Source organism: Dromaius novaehollandiae, chromosome 4, assembly GCF_036370855.1.
Source record: "Dromaius novaehollandiae isolate bDroNov1 chromosome 4, bDroNov1.hap1, whole genome shotgun sequence".
Classification (NCBI taxonomy): Eukaryota; Metazoa; Chordata; class Aves; order Casuariiformes; family Dromaiidae; genus Dromaius; species Dromaius novaehollandiae.
Genome location: NC_088101.1, coordinates 24864188 through 24879724, shown reverse-complemented (window position 1 = coordinate 24879724; position 15537 = coordinate 24864188).

The following is a 15537-nucleotide window of genomic DNA, read 5'->3' as shown; positions in this document are numbered from 1 at the left end:
GATTCTGAGTACTCGAGGTGAAGAAAGCCAATTGGAGATGTAGGATACCTATTGTTATGCCAAAGCCACAGTTAAATGGCTTCCTACCAGGCTCTTATCCTCAAAAAGTAATAGTGCCTCTGTGTTTATTCTGAAAGTTATTAAATAATAATTTTAAATAGTGCAATTGTGACCATGTTAAAAAGTTTTTAATAAAATTTGATAAGAAAATCAGCTTTGTTAAGGCTCTGTGAATAATTGCCTCAAGTGATTTATCTCACTTTAACAGTGCAGCAGCACAGATATCTGTAATGTGTGCTCTCATTATTAAAGACTCTCAGTACAAATATTTAAATATCTAATAATTGGAAGCTTTGACATTTATTAGAATGTAGATTTGGAAAGGGCTTTATAATGCTTTTAATATAATTTGACAGCATAAAAAAATTGTGCATTAATTCAGTTATTAGAATGCCTTAAAGGAAAATTGCAGAGAGATGCAGCTTGGATTTGTACTTTTCTTCCACGTTCTTCAGAGTCTGATCTGAACTGTGCTGTGATTAGAGTTTGCTCTAGAATTTGGAAGAAAAGAGGATATTCAATCTTAATAGATTTTTTTTTCCCCTTACCAAAACAGGAAAAAACCATATAACTTTGTTTGGATAGTAATTATCTTTGTAAATATTCCATAATCTGCATTTATAAATGGAACTGGTGTTTAATGTCCCTGACTGATACATGGGAAGGAAAACAGAAAAGAGACCCTTTAATCTGGACAAACTCATAGCATAATGGTAGAAGCTGAAGTTTAGGCTAACATTAAACCATTTGATGCTTCTCTGTTCCTGGGAGAAGACCAGCGGCTGGTCTGCTCCAAGGTAAATTAGAGAAAACATATGTATGTTTTCACAAGTAGGAATTGCTTTAGTGTAGGTGAACACTCTGCAAGACCCTTTGTTTACTTGTAAAGATACCTGTCCAGATAGGTATGACAGTGGACTGGTCTTTAGAGACAGTCTCTAAAAAATACACGTTTTAAGGGACTGTAAGGATGTTTTTTTTGTTATATTTTCACTTCCTGTGCAAAGCAGGAGTAGCAGGGCCCAGAGTTGAATTCACAAACTGTTCTTTTTAGTGCAATCTGACACCAGTTTATTGTCCTACAAATTTTTTTTGAAAATTCCGATTAACTTTTTTTTGGGAGAAGGAGCAATTCATAATTTTGTTATCCAAGTTCACTGAGCTAGCATACGTTTAAAATGCTTTTTTGGGACTGTTATTTATCAGGAAGTTTTTATAGGCTCCAGAGCTGGAGACTCTTAGGTGCTCTCTAAATACCAGTGTTTAATCATTATAAGAGAGATGGTTCAACACTTCCCAGCAGTGAACGCAAAGTATCCATTTTGCAGCATTGCAGAAATAAGTTCAGCAGAAGCTTGAATAGAATTGATGAGAGTTTGGGGGACTTGAGTGAAGCTCTGGGAGGGGTTGGTGGTATTTGAAGCAGGGAATCTAGGAGTGTTTTGAGTGAGACGCAAGTCCTTGAAGCTGTAGTCTTTTGCAGGTTGAGAATTCAGTAGAGGTTTGCATGGAGGCAGTGGTCTGTGGGGTTTTGCCTACGTTCGTGTCCTACTCCCCAGAGACACAGGAGTGCCATGCTGAGCTTGTCTCGAACCTAGGAGCTGCAGACCTCCCCATAATCATCTACTTATTTTCCAGGCTGCCAGGAAGAGTTTGCGATGGGGCACTGTGCCTACATCTGCACTTTTCTCCCTAAATAGGAGTGGGAGAAGGGACAAGACGAGGAAGGGGAGCTGAAGAACAAACCTTGCTGCTTCTGTTGCCTGTAGCATCACTGGGTTTTGTTCAGGATTGCCAAGTGTTGTATGTCTTTTTTTTACCCTGGCAGCCTCTCTCAACCACACTCGCTCCTTGTGTGCCAGTATTGGTTGACACACAGAACAGGGCAAGTAGGAGATGGGCTGAACTGTCAAGGCATCTGTGAGTCTTTGCTGCTGTAGGCTGCTACCTGTGTTGCTTATGCATTGAACCAAACTTTGTTATTACTTCATGAAAAAAACTTTTGCTTAGTGCCCCAAGGTACTTTAGTTTCTTTCTTTTCAATTGTTACACATCTTCACAGTTCGATGAACAGTGACTGCTCATACAGGCTAATCCCAGACTGGACTGTATAAAACCACACAAGGATAATCAAGTTATTTTTTTCCTTTTAACTTTAAAGATGGAATTCTCTCAGTCTGCTGCTCTTTAAAAGAGTACCTATTGACAAATGACACTCTTCTAACGCCTTCTGACAATAACAGTGCTTTTTGCCAGTTTCTTCTGCTGATAATAATGACTGTCTGTTAAACAATTAATGAATGCCTCCAAATGACCTTTTAGCAACTGCTGCCTTAGAGTCAACATCATTTTCACCTTCCCATGGAATTTCTGATGTTTAATTTTGAGTATATAAAGGTACATTACTAACAAGCGTATATAAGGTAGTTTGAATGACATTGCTATTGCAATAGCTAGTCAAGTTCTGCAGCTTGCGACAAATCCTGGGGGTTTTGTTTCCAGATGACTTCTGGAAACTAAAGGAGGAGTGCTTGTCTGTGTGTAAATTCCTCACATTAAAGGAGACTAAAAAGCACAAGAGGTGTTCTTTGTGGTTGTGTGTCCGTAGAAACGCCCCTGCAAGGCCTGTTGGCAGCCTTAGTGTCTAAGGGAGGTCACAGGAGTTATGGCTGCTCTAACCTTCATAAAAGGTTTAAACAGCATGTACCTCACTCCTGAATTTATAATTTCTCCTAAAATATTTTAGGACAGCAATGTTATTAAAATAAAAAAGGACAGTCACAATCAGTGCTGTTTCTATATATGCGTAGGAGAGAGAAGGACATTTCTTGTGTTATCCTTTGTTCCTAATTATCCAATCAACATCCACTGTGTGTGGGCATTATGGAATGAGCTTTAGAGACTATTTGGTCACATGAAGATCATGTTTTTCAGGACCCTGGGAAGTATTGACTTGGACAAGTGCAAATGTACACCTTCCTAGAAAATATAAGGAAAAAATATATTGAAGAGACTGAAGCTAGAATTCAGGTGTCAAATTTCCAGTTGAATGACAGACTTCCTGTTCGGCCAGTTAACCCTTTGTATAACACAGCTCTTTGTAGCATAAGTACTACTACTTTATCACAGCAGGTTTCTGTGCTGTGTATTTAGATTATAAATTAGGAAATGTTCTGTTTAGCACTTTTTGACAAAAGTATTGTTGTGATGGTCACAGTGATACAGTGTTACAGATAATTAAACCCTGACAAACGCAACAAACCCAAGAACTAGTGGTGTTCCAAATAGGATGCTCTGCATGAATATATGGCAGTGTGAATTTGAAAACAGATTTCATTGCAAAAGTGTAAATACTTGGATATAAATAATAACAGATCTCATTTTTTTCTTTAGCAATTATTTTAATTATAAGTAAGTTGTTAAATATTTTAAACTGTAAATATGTGGTCCTGGCAAATAAAATAATCATATAACCATAACTCTTCTTTAAATATTGTATAACTTCATTTGAAATGTAACCTCTGCTATTATTATATAACCTCTATTTAGTCCCAGCAGAGACAGTGTCATAACTCACTGGTGTATTTCATTAGTGCTGTTACAATAACCTGTAAAATCCAAAGCCTACCTCATCAAATGCTTAAATAAAGGAATTCCTGCAGAATAAAGGATTAACATTCATTTTCAGTCTAAAGCTTCTGTTCCTTCTCCAAATCCAAAAGAGAAATACAGTTTTACTTTCAAGTTCCAATCTGCTTATCTACATGGCCAACCTTAACTGAGGTACATAATGAAGTTTTTATTCAGTGTATGCAGACAAAATGAAAACAGTTAAGAAATGTTGTTTATTACTGGGATTTTTTAAATACAGAATGTAAAATTGCATGCTAGACTGCCTTCTTGGCAAATTATTACAAGGGACAGATGGTTTTTCATTATCTGTTATACAGAAATACAAGGCTTGTGACAGTGTGTTTTGAATGGATGCTTATTCATCTGTGAGAGAGTAATTTTCAGGCTGCTTGTCCAGAAAACATTCTCAATCTTTTCTTTGCATCTGCAGAACATCTGCCTAAACCAGGACTGTCAGTGTCAATATTTTATTGCTAGTAACCGATGGGCTGTCTTAATGTCTTCTCAAAGCCAAAGAAATGTGTATAAAATAGGATTTCAGGGCTCTCGTCCAGGGTTTACTCTCTGGATGCATTCTTCGCTTTGTATGCAGTGTAAAATCTTACTCAATACCCATTCTATTCCTAGTGACATATGGTTTCAACAATTAGCACAGAAAAAAGCAATTTCTCGTTGTAACAGTTTACAAATGGTGGGAAAAAGGTACAGTCAGCTTAGATATTTATTTAAGCAATATGTTTGATGGCAAGAAAAATTGTAAACAATAAAAGGCCACATTGTAAACATCTAAGTAAGATACATGCTCAGTTAATTAGAGAGACAGAATTTTGTGTCTAGAAGATTTAATTTTTTTGAGATATAAATTAAAGTCTCTGCTTCGAGGCCTCAGTATGCATAGTACACTGCAGTAGATAATGAGGTGCATTTTTCAGTTCCTTCAGGTACTCTGTATTTCATTAATTCTTTGTGTGCCAATGTTGTTGTTGTTTTCCTCCGATCATCCTACCCCTTGTTGTTGACTCCCATGCTGTCTGTCTGTATCTATGGGAAGCAGAAGTCAGTTCTGAGAGACCTGTGAAACCACAGATGAGTATTATCAATAACATAGTAGATTTCAATGAAATAAGAATACTGGCTGGCTTGTTCCTTTTTATTTTTTTTTTGTATGTTCTTTCTTTTTTCCCTCGTGATCTGTGGGTCAGTTGCTTCTAGAGATACTCCTGCTCGCTTGAAAGATCTGAAAACTTACTGTCAGAGAGCAGTTGTGGCAAATAGTTTTTCATGTTCACATGCAGTATAAACAACTCCCCCTCCATCCCCCAACCCTTCACTACTAGGATGAATATTTTGGAAAAAGCAAAATATTTCACACATTTACTGTAAGCGATTACAGTAACATTCATTCCATTGCCATAGAATGTCAACTGTCTTGACTGCATCTGGATAGAGAACAGAGCAGCCACACAACAAGGCGAGATATGTAACACAAAGAGTCGAAATAGTTTTGTAAAGTATGTGCAACATACATGGCAAAACTTAGATATGTGTACACAGTGTTCTGATAGGACTCTGATTAGCTTCCGATAAAAAGCAACTTTTCTATCGCACAAAACTTCAGGGAATTAAAAATGTTCCAGTTCTCTAAGTTCTGATAGAGCAAGACCCTGAGCGAATGTCTAGAGATGCTGACATGTAAATGCAGTATGGAAGTTCAGCTTCAATTTCTGAACTAAATTATTCTGTTTCACCTACTCCAGATTTGGGAACTGAATCCACCTCTATCACACCCTAGATGAAAATCCTAGCCATCGGGTACGGGATCAATTTTTGTGGCCAATATCAATAGCCAGGCTTAATGCTGAAATGTTTAAATAACTGAAGAGAGAAATTTGAGAAAGCTTCACCAGGGACCAATGGTTGCCTAATGGTGATGATATTTACAGGGACTGTAGAAAAGTGAGGGTAAGTCTCTCCGATTTGGACACAGTTCTCCCATATTTTCAGGTAAGTCTGTGAGGATATTAGTTACTATATAATAGTTTTTCCTCTTTTTGGGTCAAAGAACTGTCATTTCCACTGGAAGGTTATTAGAAGTGTTATTAACTGTATTATGCAACAGCTACCATATTTCTGCATGCTGCAATGTGAATGCAGTTCATGCATACATTGTGTTCCCTAAAAAGGGGATGTATTTCTGCAGCCTAATGACTTCACCTTCTGAAGTCTTTTGGAAAATTTCAATGAGAGCTTAATCCTATCTTATCATTTCAGTGAGAACTTGATGAATTGTGAATTACAAAACCTCATGGATGTTAGTAAATGTCATCCTTGCCCTGTAAAGACACACTTTAAATAGAGGGCTGTATTTCTGTGATTGCTCTTCATTGGGTTAACTGCAATTTCATCAAAATCAGTGGTTAAAATTCTTCCACTTGTTCAGTAAAAGCAATGGTTAGGCAATGATGATTTAGAAAATCCTAGGCACAAAATGCAACTGACTTTTTCCAAACCACAAAGCAGTTCATGTACATGCATTCAAGTCATCTTATAAACAACAACAAGCAAACTTACTTAGAATGGAGAAATACATTAGAATTGACGGATTCTTTCATATGTTTTTGTCAGCTCCTGCTCACTGTAAATGGAAGTGGCTTAACAAGTTCTTGAAAGAACGAAATATAAAAGAACAAGTAGCACTTCTGTATCTAAGTCTCATTGAATTTGGATAGGAGCTGGATGGCTAACTGGCCTTTGTGCCTTTGAAAATAAAGGAACAATGGAGGATTTGCTGAGATGTGTGCGACGCATAAGGGAATACTAATATGTAGGGGAGACTGTTGATGGATCTGAAGATGAAGGCAGCTTGATTGATACTGTTCTATTATGGTGGCATTCTAACTTTCTGACTGAAATGTAGCTGCTGAAAGTCACCTTTTCCTGGCTTCCTGTTTTTTTCTGTTTGATTTGATGTCTTTCTAAGATGTTTTACAATGGACGAAAGTGAATGAGTAATTTACTTTGTAACAACATATCTGCAAATACCGTGCTTGCCTTTGCAACTTTTTCACCTGTGTTCTTCGTCTTCCTGCTTGTGTTAAAATAAAGTTAATTTTGCTCAAGGCAAAGGGGGTGCACTATTCAAACATTACTAATATATTAGTAATGCAGAAAGTTTCAAAAGGTTCTGTCTTAGGGATACGTATGTTGTGTGGGTATGTGCATATGTATGTGTTAAACTAATCATTGCATAAAATGACTTAGGCTAGTAGGTGGCATTATGCAAAAAGTCTAATCCCTCATAAAAGAATCATGTAAGCCATTTTCTTTCATTGTACTGTTTTTTAAATAAACACATTCCACATTTCTTCACAGAAAGGGAGAAAAACTTTGTCTGGAATTCTGAGAGTGTATTTGGACAACACATTACTCAGCCTACGAGCGTGCATTTGCCACAAGCACTTGAACAGAGAAACGTTTTTCTCCATATGCTGACCTTCATTGATTATTAACATTTAGCATCATAAAGTGACATAAGCTTTTTCTCAGTCAATATCCTGAAGTTGCTAAAGACAGATTCTTAGAGTATGTGGAAAAAATCATTCTAAATATTTAAGTGTAATTAGAAATTAAGATGGAGTTCCACACAAAGAACGTGATGGTGATACAAACTGGTCACACTGGAGCCACCAGCTAAGAGAGAAAGACAGTGATCCTGCCTGGTAGCTATTTTGCTTTAACTCCTTGTTGAGCATGAATACAAGGATTCTAGGTGTAGCTGGTTTTTGAGATGTGCATGCTGTGAATGGAGTCAAGACCATTAAAACATTGTTTATAGGAAGAGATGATATTTGTGTCTGTGCACCCAGGTGCTCTAATCTCTTTTATTGGAAAGATTTATGCTGCTGCTTTGAATGTTATTCTGAAATATGTTCTGATACTTGGCAGGGAGACAGCCCTTAGGCTGTTGCAGTGTCTCTACTTTGTCTCAGAAAATTATGATCAGCACGTGCTGAAATGTAAACCAGTTGTGCATATGTTGTCAGGTAGTCTTATGAGGTGCTTGTGTCTTTCAAAAGGATCACTGCTACCTTGTCTGGTAGAGGACAGTTGTATAAAGGTGCAGCAATAAGGTTGAATTGCAAATAATTATGTCATATGTTGTAACTTTTGAGTGGGGCCCACATCCCAGAAAGTTCTTCTAATGTAGTGATTTTGGGATGTAAATTTGTAAGTCACAAAAACACTGTAGTCATTTCTTCCCCTAGGTTAGATTCAAAACTTTGGCATAAAACTTGTTAGCTTGGTATTGCTTCCGCATGCTCTTGAGTCATCCAGGTTCCAGAATGATCTTTGTTAATACAGTTGTTTGTGTATTTCCAGTCCTTTTATATACACTGAAATCTTGCTTTTACTTTTACTCTAGACACGAGCAAAGTTCATTGCCTTTATGTTATGGTTTAAGATAAAACCTTCTCAAAATGCTATTTTTTATTCTTCCCTAGAAATCTACATGCTTTTCTGTTTTACTTTTTTTTTTTTTTTTTTTTCTCCTTACAAAACACTGGGTAAACATAAATTTACTTCGTGGCATGTATTACTAAGACATACCTAATTACATTCCATACTTTCGATACTCTGTATTTTGCATAAGCATTGACATTCAGGTCTAATGTGAGGAAGTAATTACAGGTGTTGGTTGCAGTTGTGAAGGTGTTCTGATAGAATGATGAATTCCCTGATGTGTTTCACACTGTTTGTTTTATTACATGGAGATGGAAAAAAAGTAAATCAGTACTAGAATGGCTAGTTTAGTCAAGGCTTCCTTCAGCTGAACGATACACTGTAGCTCATATATGCAAGTGTAAGAACACAAATAGAAAAGGTATATTTCTAGGTTTGTGCTTTGAGGTAACATCCTGAACAAAACACTGAGTACACTTCCAGAGATGCTCTGTGTTTTACTTCTTCTGACCTTGATCCATTTAAAAGGAATCTTGTTCAAGAGTATGATTCTTGGACTCCTTTTCAAAGAAAGCTTCAGTTTTCACTAATTGTATTTCTGAAGTGCTTAAAGCAAGAATGCTGCCAATGCCTACTGCTGTGACCACAGCTGGGGAAAGCTGCTTGAACCCTCTTTGTCTTGAGCCCATTATTGTTCTGTGGTGACTTCGAGAAGTGACTTTTCGTTCTGGGGTGGCAAAAAGGATGACTTCCATTTTGCCGTTGCAGACATTGTGTATACTTATTAAATTGGTGAATAGTCGTTACCCCTACTGTTAAAGAACCAGCCCTTCATTTGATTCTGCTCTGCCATTCACTTTTGTAAATCTGTAGTAATTCTGTCCAGAATGAATAAGAAAAATCATGGAAAATCATTAGAACAAGAGAATCAGCTCAATCTACTGAAAGTATGTGATTAATAACTTCGGACACTTTTTGAAATTAAAAATGATAACTGTGGATGATTATGGAAACTAAGTCAGATAAGGCTTTATTAATTTCAAGAGGGCTTTACCTAATTCAGTCTTCATAATGTGTTTCCTTGGATGTTACTGTTCAGAAAAAAGAACATTAGGCCGCTATTCTGGTCTGAGCTTTTCTGTATATTGGTAGAAATCATCTTTTCTACTTACCTTGATTCAGCATGAACTTTTCATTTGTCTGTGAACTTTCCTCATGTGCTAAGGTTCAGCTATTTACATCTTCCTTTTGCAAAGAACATTGTCTTCCCATCTTCATTTGATTAAAGATCAGCTTGTAAGCATGTGGAATGAAACCATTCAACCACATTTTTCACCTTAGCACAAAGCAGCCTTTTTCTGGGAAGTATTTTGTGGCAAAATTTCAAATAGAAGGAAACCAGTAACAAAAAGTAGATGAATAAATGAGTTTTCTACTGTATTACTTTATTGAAAACAAGCATTATATTTCTTTTCAAATTACTTTATCCAGTGAAAATAAGTCTCTTTTTTACAGACAAAATAATACTAATTTAGTTTAGCTGATTTAATATGTTATGCACAATCTGTACCTCTGGTTTCATTCATCCTTAGAAAAACAGATACTAAAAAAGGGCAGAAATGAACACTTTGTTTCATAAGTATGTCATTATTGTAATATTTTGCTCATTCACTTAACTGCAGTATGACCAAGGAAATCCACTTTTGACATTTAAACAAGCAGTATTCTCACACCAAAATTTTATTTATAAACTATTTTAGCATATATACCATTTTTTGTCTATAATCAACTGTATACATATTCTGACGTAATTTGAGTATTAATAGAAAGATTAATGAGTTAGGTTGGGTTATTGGCAAAATGAATAATAGTGGGACAGTAGCACCAGTTAATGTTCAGACTAGCTAGCACTTAGCAGCCAGTTTTTGAAAGTGTTCCAAAATCATTGTATTTCTAGAATCATCCTGAATCAGCCATGCTCTGAGAAGGACAGGCCTGTCAGCTGGGTGTCACTGAAGTGTTTCCTAAAACCCTTTAGTTGCCATTTCTTTATACGAAACAGAAATTTACTTTCTGTAGCTAGATAGCACAGAGGTAAGGTGGAATAAAAGTATGGTACATTATCCCAGCCTGTGAAGCATACCTGTATTTAAACTTCCAAAGAACAGTGTGACATCCCTGCTGCGGTTTTACCTATCCCCTCCAGCCCTCCTCACTAGTAGTAGGGTGCATCTGGTTTGTACTTAAATATTTACAACACCTTGGTTTCCATGTGGTGCTTTTAGCAATAAGATTTTGATGCTAATTTGTACAGTTTGTAGGATTTGCACTAGTACTTTGTAATATGTTCCAAATAATCATGAGCAAATAGTGGTTCCAGCTGAGGAGCAGAGCAGACGTGACACTGCAACTGACACATGTAGTTTGATCCTTATATCTAGAGGTGTTTTGCTCTTCCTTGTGTGTTAGGATAAGGGTAATATCCTGTGCACAGATTTATAAAGTGTTTTGATCAGTCTGCCTGAATGGAGGCTGCTACATAGGCAAATACCCAGCTGCATTTCTGCAAAAGTTAATTTTTATAGCTTAAAATCAGGATAGTTTTCTAAAGAGAAATTGAATATGAACTTGGTCTGAGTGTGCAACTAGGCAGTGCATTCAGCAGGAGGATAGCAGATTTGAATTCCAGTAGCAAAAAGGATGAAATAGCTGCCTTCATTTGTCATTTAAGGAAAAAGAAAACATCCTGAGAAATGGCAACCATTTGTAAAATGAAAAATTAACTTACATTCTGATCAGAAGTAGTATTAACTGTTTATGCTCTCAGTTGGATGTATGAAAGTTCCTTTGGAAAGCTATTTCCATCTGCGGATTACAGCCTGATGAGTTTAAATTTGTAGTTGCCATATGTGATTTAACATTGCTTTAAATGTTGTGATACTCAAAAAAGTGTTGCAGATCTCAGCATAAGACAAACATTAGAGACTTCTTAAATGAAGGTGCTAGTTACCCAGCAATTTCCTTCTGTGTTAATTGGAATAAACAGCTCATCAAGCCAACCTGAAATGTTAAGGTAATGACATTGCTCCTTATGGATGTATTCTCAGCATGGTGTATATAGCCTTGTGGTTATTAGTACAGCAGATAACTGAGTTTCTTGACACTTGTTCCAGCCATTTGCTCTGCTGGAAGTTTACAGATACAGATATGCTAAGCACCATACCACCGTGAGAATGTCCTTGACAAATTACCCGCTGTGCCTGCTTATAAAAGGGAGCCTATCTACTGATTTCGTCTTAGTTCTGTAGTTTTAAATTTCATGTTACTTCCACCAGAAGCTTCTAGAACGTAAGTGTATTAACAGAACTCCACAGTGGATCAAATGAAAATTAATAAGAACTTTGTATCATGAGACATTTTCTTTGTATCTCCCTTTTATGATTGCATTGCGAAAAATCAGTTGTGAATATTACAGCTCAATTTCCTGAGAGTTCATATTATTATGGCTTTTATTACAATGGTAGTATAAGATTAGTTTTGTTGACACTATGGAGAAAATACTGTGGTGAGATTGCTCCTCTTCTGTACAGATGCAAATGTTGACTACTATTACTAGCTCTCCCTCATAAATGCACTTAAGACTTAGATACTCATGTGATTTGGACTTTTGATGGGTCAAGTTCCAACTGAGTACACATGGTCAAGAATGCAGAAAAATATCTGAAGACCTTTTAAAGACGTGATAGCAGATGCTTACTTAAATAGTTATTTCTGAAGTTAGGAGATGCTGATTACTCAGAAGAATAATACTGATCCATCCATTCAAATGCAAAGTAACTGGGGATTTTAGGTACTTTAATTTTAACACTGCATTTTAGTTGGCATGCTCTTTCTTAGGACTTCTAGTAGGAAAATTATTTTTAAGTTGTTGTTCCCATTTCACTCTGTCTGACTTTAAACTCTTATAACTATTTTTTATTCACTTTGCCTTTCCACTTACTATCATTCGTCTGACAGTTGGTATGACTCAAATTGTGGCTTCCGTTTAAGTAGCATTTCATTCTTTTCTAAATGTTTGGATTTAAGTTCATACTTGTTTTTTAATCATTTTATTGATTCTGTATCCATGGACACAGAAGTAGTCCAAAGATTTCATCATAGCTTTAAGCCTGTTACAAAATTGTGTCCTGTCTCAAAAATTCAGTTTCGTCAAGTGGGTTGAAAGCCACTTGCATCCAGGCAAACCTTTTTTGTGGCCATTTGAATGCTGATTTTTAACAATTGGGATAACTAGCCATTTGAAGAGTTTTAAGAAAAACACCATCATTTGGAATCTTTAATCAATATATGCTTGATCTAATGAAAGACCAGGTTGTTGTACTAGATGTGGCTCTAACTATTCTTTTGTTAGGGTATGTTTTCACCTAAAAAAAAATTGGAATGTTACCTTATTACAATTTCACCCCTTTTCACTTTTCCTTTGAAAAATACAGCTTTACAAATTTGATGAATTTGAAGAGAGTTTCAGGAGCTCTTTCAAGATCATTTGTAAAACTTGGAATCACAATATTCTTTTAAAGTTAAAATTTTTTAAGTTTGTCTTGTAGGAACCAAATTCTTTTTACAGTATGTTTGTATTTGATGTGTTTTCTCCAACTGTTTTCAGTGTTAGTTAAAAACATCAGACTTGCATGAAGCAGAATTTTGCTACTCTCCAAAAACCTGTCTTTGGAGACATAGCCATATCGACAGAATGAATTGCTTCAAAAAGATGGGATGTTAACTCCAAAATGACAGGAATATAAGATACTGTTGATTTGAAAAGTTAAAACAAATAGTCCAATAGCTTTAATTCTCTTCTAAAGTCTTAAATTTATTTTTCTGCTCAGTAAGAATTAGTTGTATTTAAAATTAACTATATGCTTAACTGCTTTGTAGAACTGAGCTGTAATATTCCCCACAATGCATGTGACAAGCCAGAATTGTGCAGGATAATAATGGCACTACAACTTCCGTAGTGGTAAATCTATCTGTTTGTTCGTTTGCACTTGAATCCACTCTCCTGGATAGTTCTGCCGTGAGTTTGATGGATTTCTCTTTGCATTAAAAACATTGAAAGTTATCATATTCACTTTTGCCATTACTTTAAGTGATTATTTTTAAAAGACGGTAAATTGGATTCTGAAAGCAATCTGTACATTTATGAGTCTACTCATGAAATTTGATGAAGCTACAACAGTATATATTATGTAAAACAAAAACCATTTGAGTTAGAGGATGAAAATTGAAGGTACTGCTTCATATGTCCTCCTGAAGTGTATTTTTCATAGAAGCTGCATGGCTTGCATTTCTCTCCCACTAATCTTTCTTTAGCTCCAGTTCAGCAAGATACTTGAGGAATCGGGTAGCTGCCAGTCTTTAAGGTCAGTGGGACTACTTATGTGCTGCTTCAGCTGAGGCCTGTGCTTAGGGTACCTTGCTGAATCGGAATCTTTGGTCTTACTGTGAGATATGTGGATCCAGGTTAATAACTGTCTAGTGAAAACATATTGCAAGAAGAACTATTAGCTTCCACCCATCTAGTCCACATAGTTTGCATATTGAAAGGAAAAAAGTAATTTCTTGAGCCAAGAACTGCTCTTTGTTTGTGGTGAAAAATGGGCATAAGTGTTCAGCTGAAAAAGTTGTTAGTCATAGTTTTGTCTTGTTGCAAAATTGACGAAATGCTAAAAATGGACCCATTTGGCTTTACTTGCACAACTTTTGTCCTATTAAATGTTTGTGCGAGAGAAGACTGCTGATTGGAGAAGAGAGATTAGGTACTGAGTTTATAGAAAAAAAGCCAAAAACAATTGCTGAGCTTCAGAAAGCAATTTTTAAACAGGCAGAATTAGAAGATAATTGGTGTTTGTCATTGGCTATCCTGCAGTGGCATACTGTCTTCTTAAATGCACAACAATTAATTTGAATGCAGAATTGTTGCAGATCTGTTGATCTTCATAATCCCTGATTCTTTTTATGATCATCATTAAATGTTTATTGTTGATGGTTATTGTTGAAATTTTATCTGTCTACAAAGAGACAACTACAGTTATTTACATTTCTACATTATTTTTCTGTATGAAATGAAATGTTTATTCTGCATCTATGGATAGTGAAAATAAAATTTGAAAACAGAGCCATTGAGCTTACATGAGAGAAAAATAGCTACTTGCTTCCTTTCAGTAGTAGGATAGGCAACAATCATTTTTAATCATGGATTGTTGCGATTTAGTTTTAATTGTAAGTATGCCTGGGTTTTCATAATTTGAAGTGACAGAATCTTTGCTTATATCCGTAGTTTTCTTTTAATGTTTATTGGTTAAGGTAGAAAAAGAGAGTGAGAGAAAGTAAGAGAACAGGCACAATTAGAGCATTTTATATTCTAAAATAATTTTTCTCAAGCAAAACTTAGATGTGAATGGATAGATTTCAAAATGTGTTGATTGGTTCTCACAGAGGAAATGTGCAGAAAAAGAAGCCACAAGTGTTTCTGCAACGTGGCTGTCCATCCACTGAAAGATTATATTGGTAGACCAAAGCATTTTTGGTAGAGGGGAAAAAAAAGCATATTCTTGATGATAGATGCAACTATAAAGGGAGCGTAAGGGGGGAAGATCACATGCATAGGGACAACTGCTGATTGATTTGGCATTACAATTCAAATAGGGGAACAAGACTTCAGGCCCACTGTTGTCACTGCTTTTACTCTTAAAGGATGTTCTGTTGTCAGTAGTATTTGTGATATTTTTATGTGTTTTTACAGGAAAGAAAAAACCCACTAACCCGCAGTGTTTCCAACTGATTCAGGGCACAGTAGTAACCACACAGATATAAATGAAATTTCTATCTAATGTTCACTGACGGTGTATTTGTAGAATTATTTATATTTCAGTAAGGTAAAACTATTCAAGGAAGTTTGAGTTTGTTCAGTTATTTCAGTCTTCCCAAAGCTTTGGTTTTTACTTTTTAAAAATAAAAGATGATTGAATTTCTTAAATGTAAAAGTGTCAATATATCTAAAGTTACTTTGTTTTTGTTTTCTTTTTCTTCTTTTCCTTCCCCTTCCCCTCCCTGTTCTCCTTCCCTTTCCTGTGTCAGGTGATATTGTATTGCTGTGTTCTGTTGATTAAGAGGATGATGACCAGAGTTTTGTTTCCTCTGTTATGTTTATAATGTTAGTGGTTTGCATGAAGGAGAAGAATATTTTAAATAGTTTTCTGAGAGCTCTTAGAACATGAGGAATATGGTGTTATCATACAGGAACATACCATGAGTTGTAAAAGATAAAGGACATGGAAAAAGTTACTTTAGAAATGACCAAAATAATTGAATCTCTCTAAG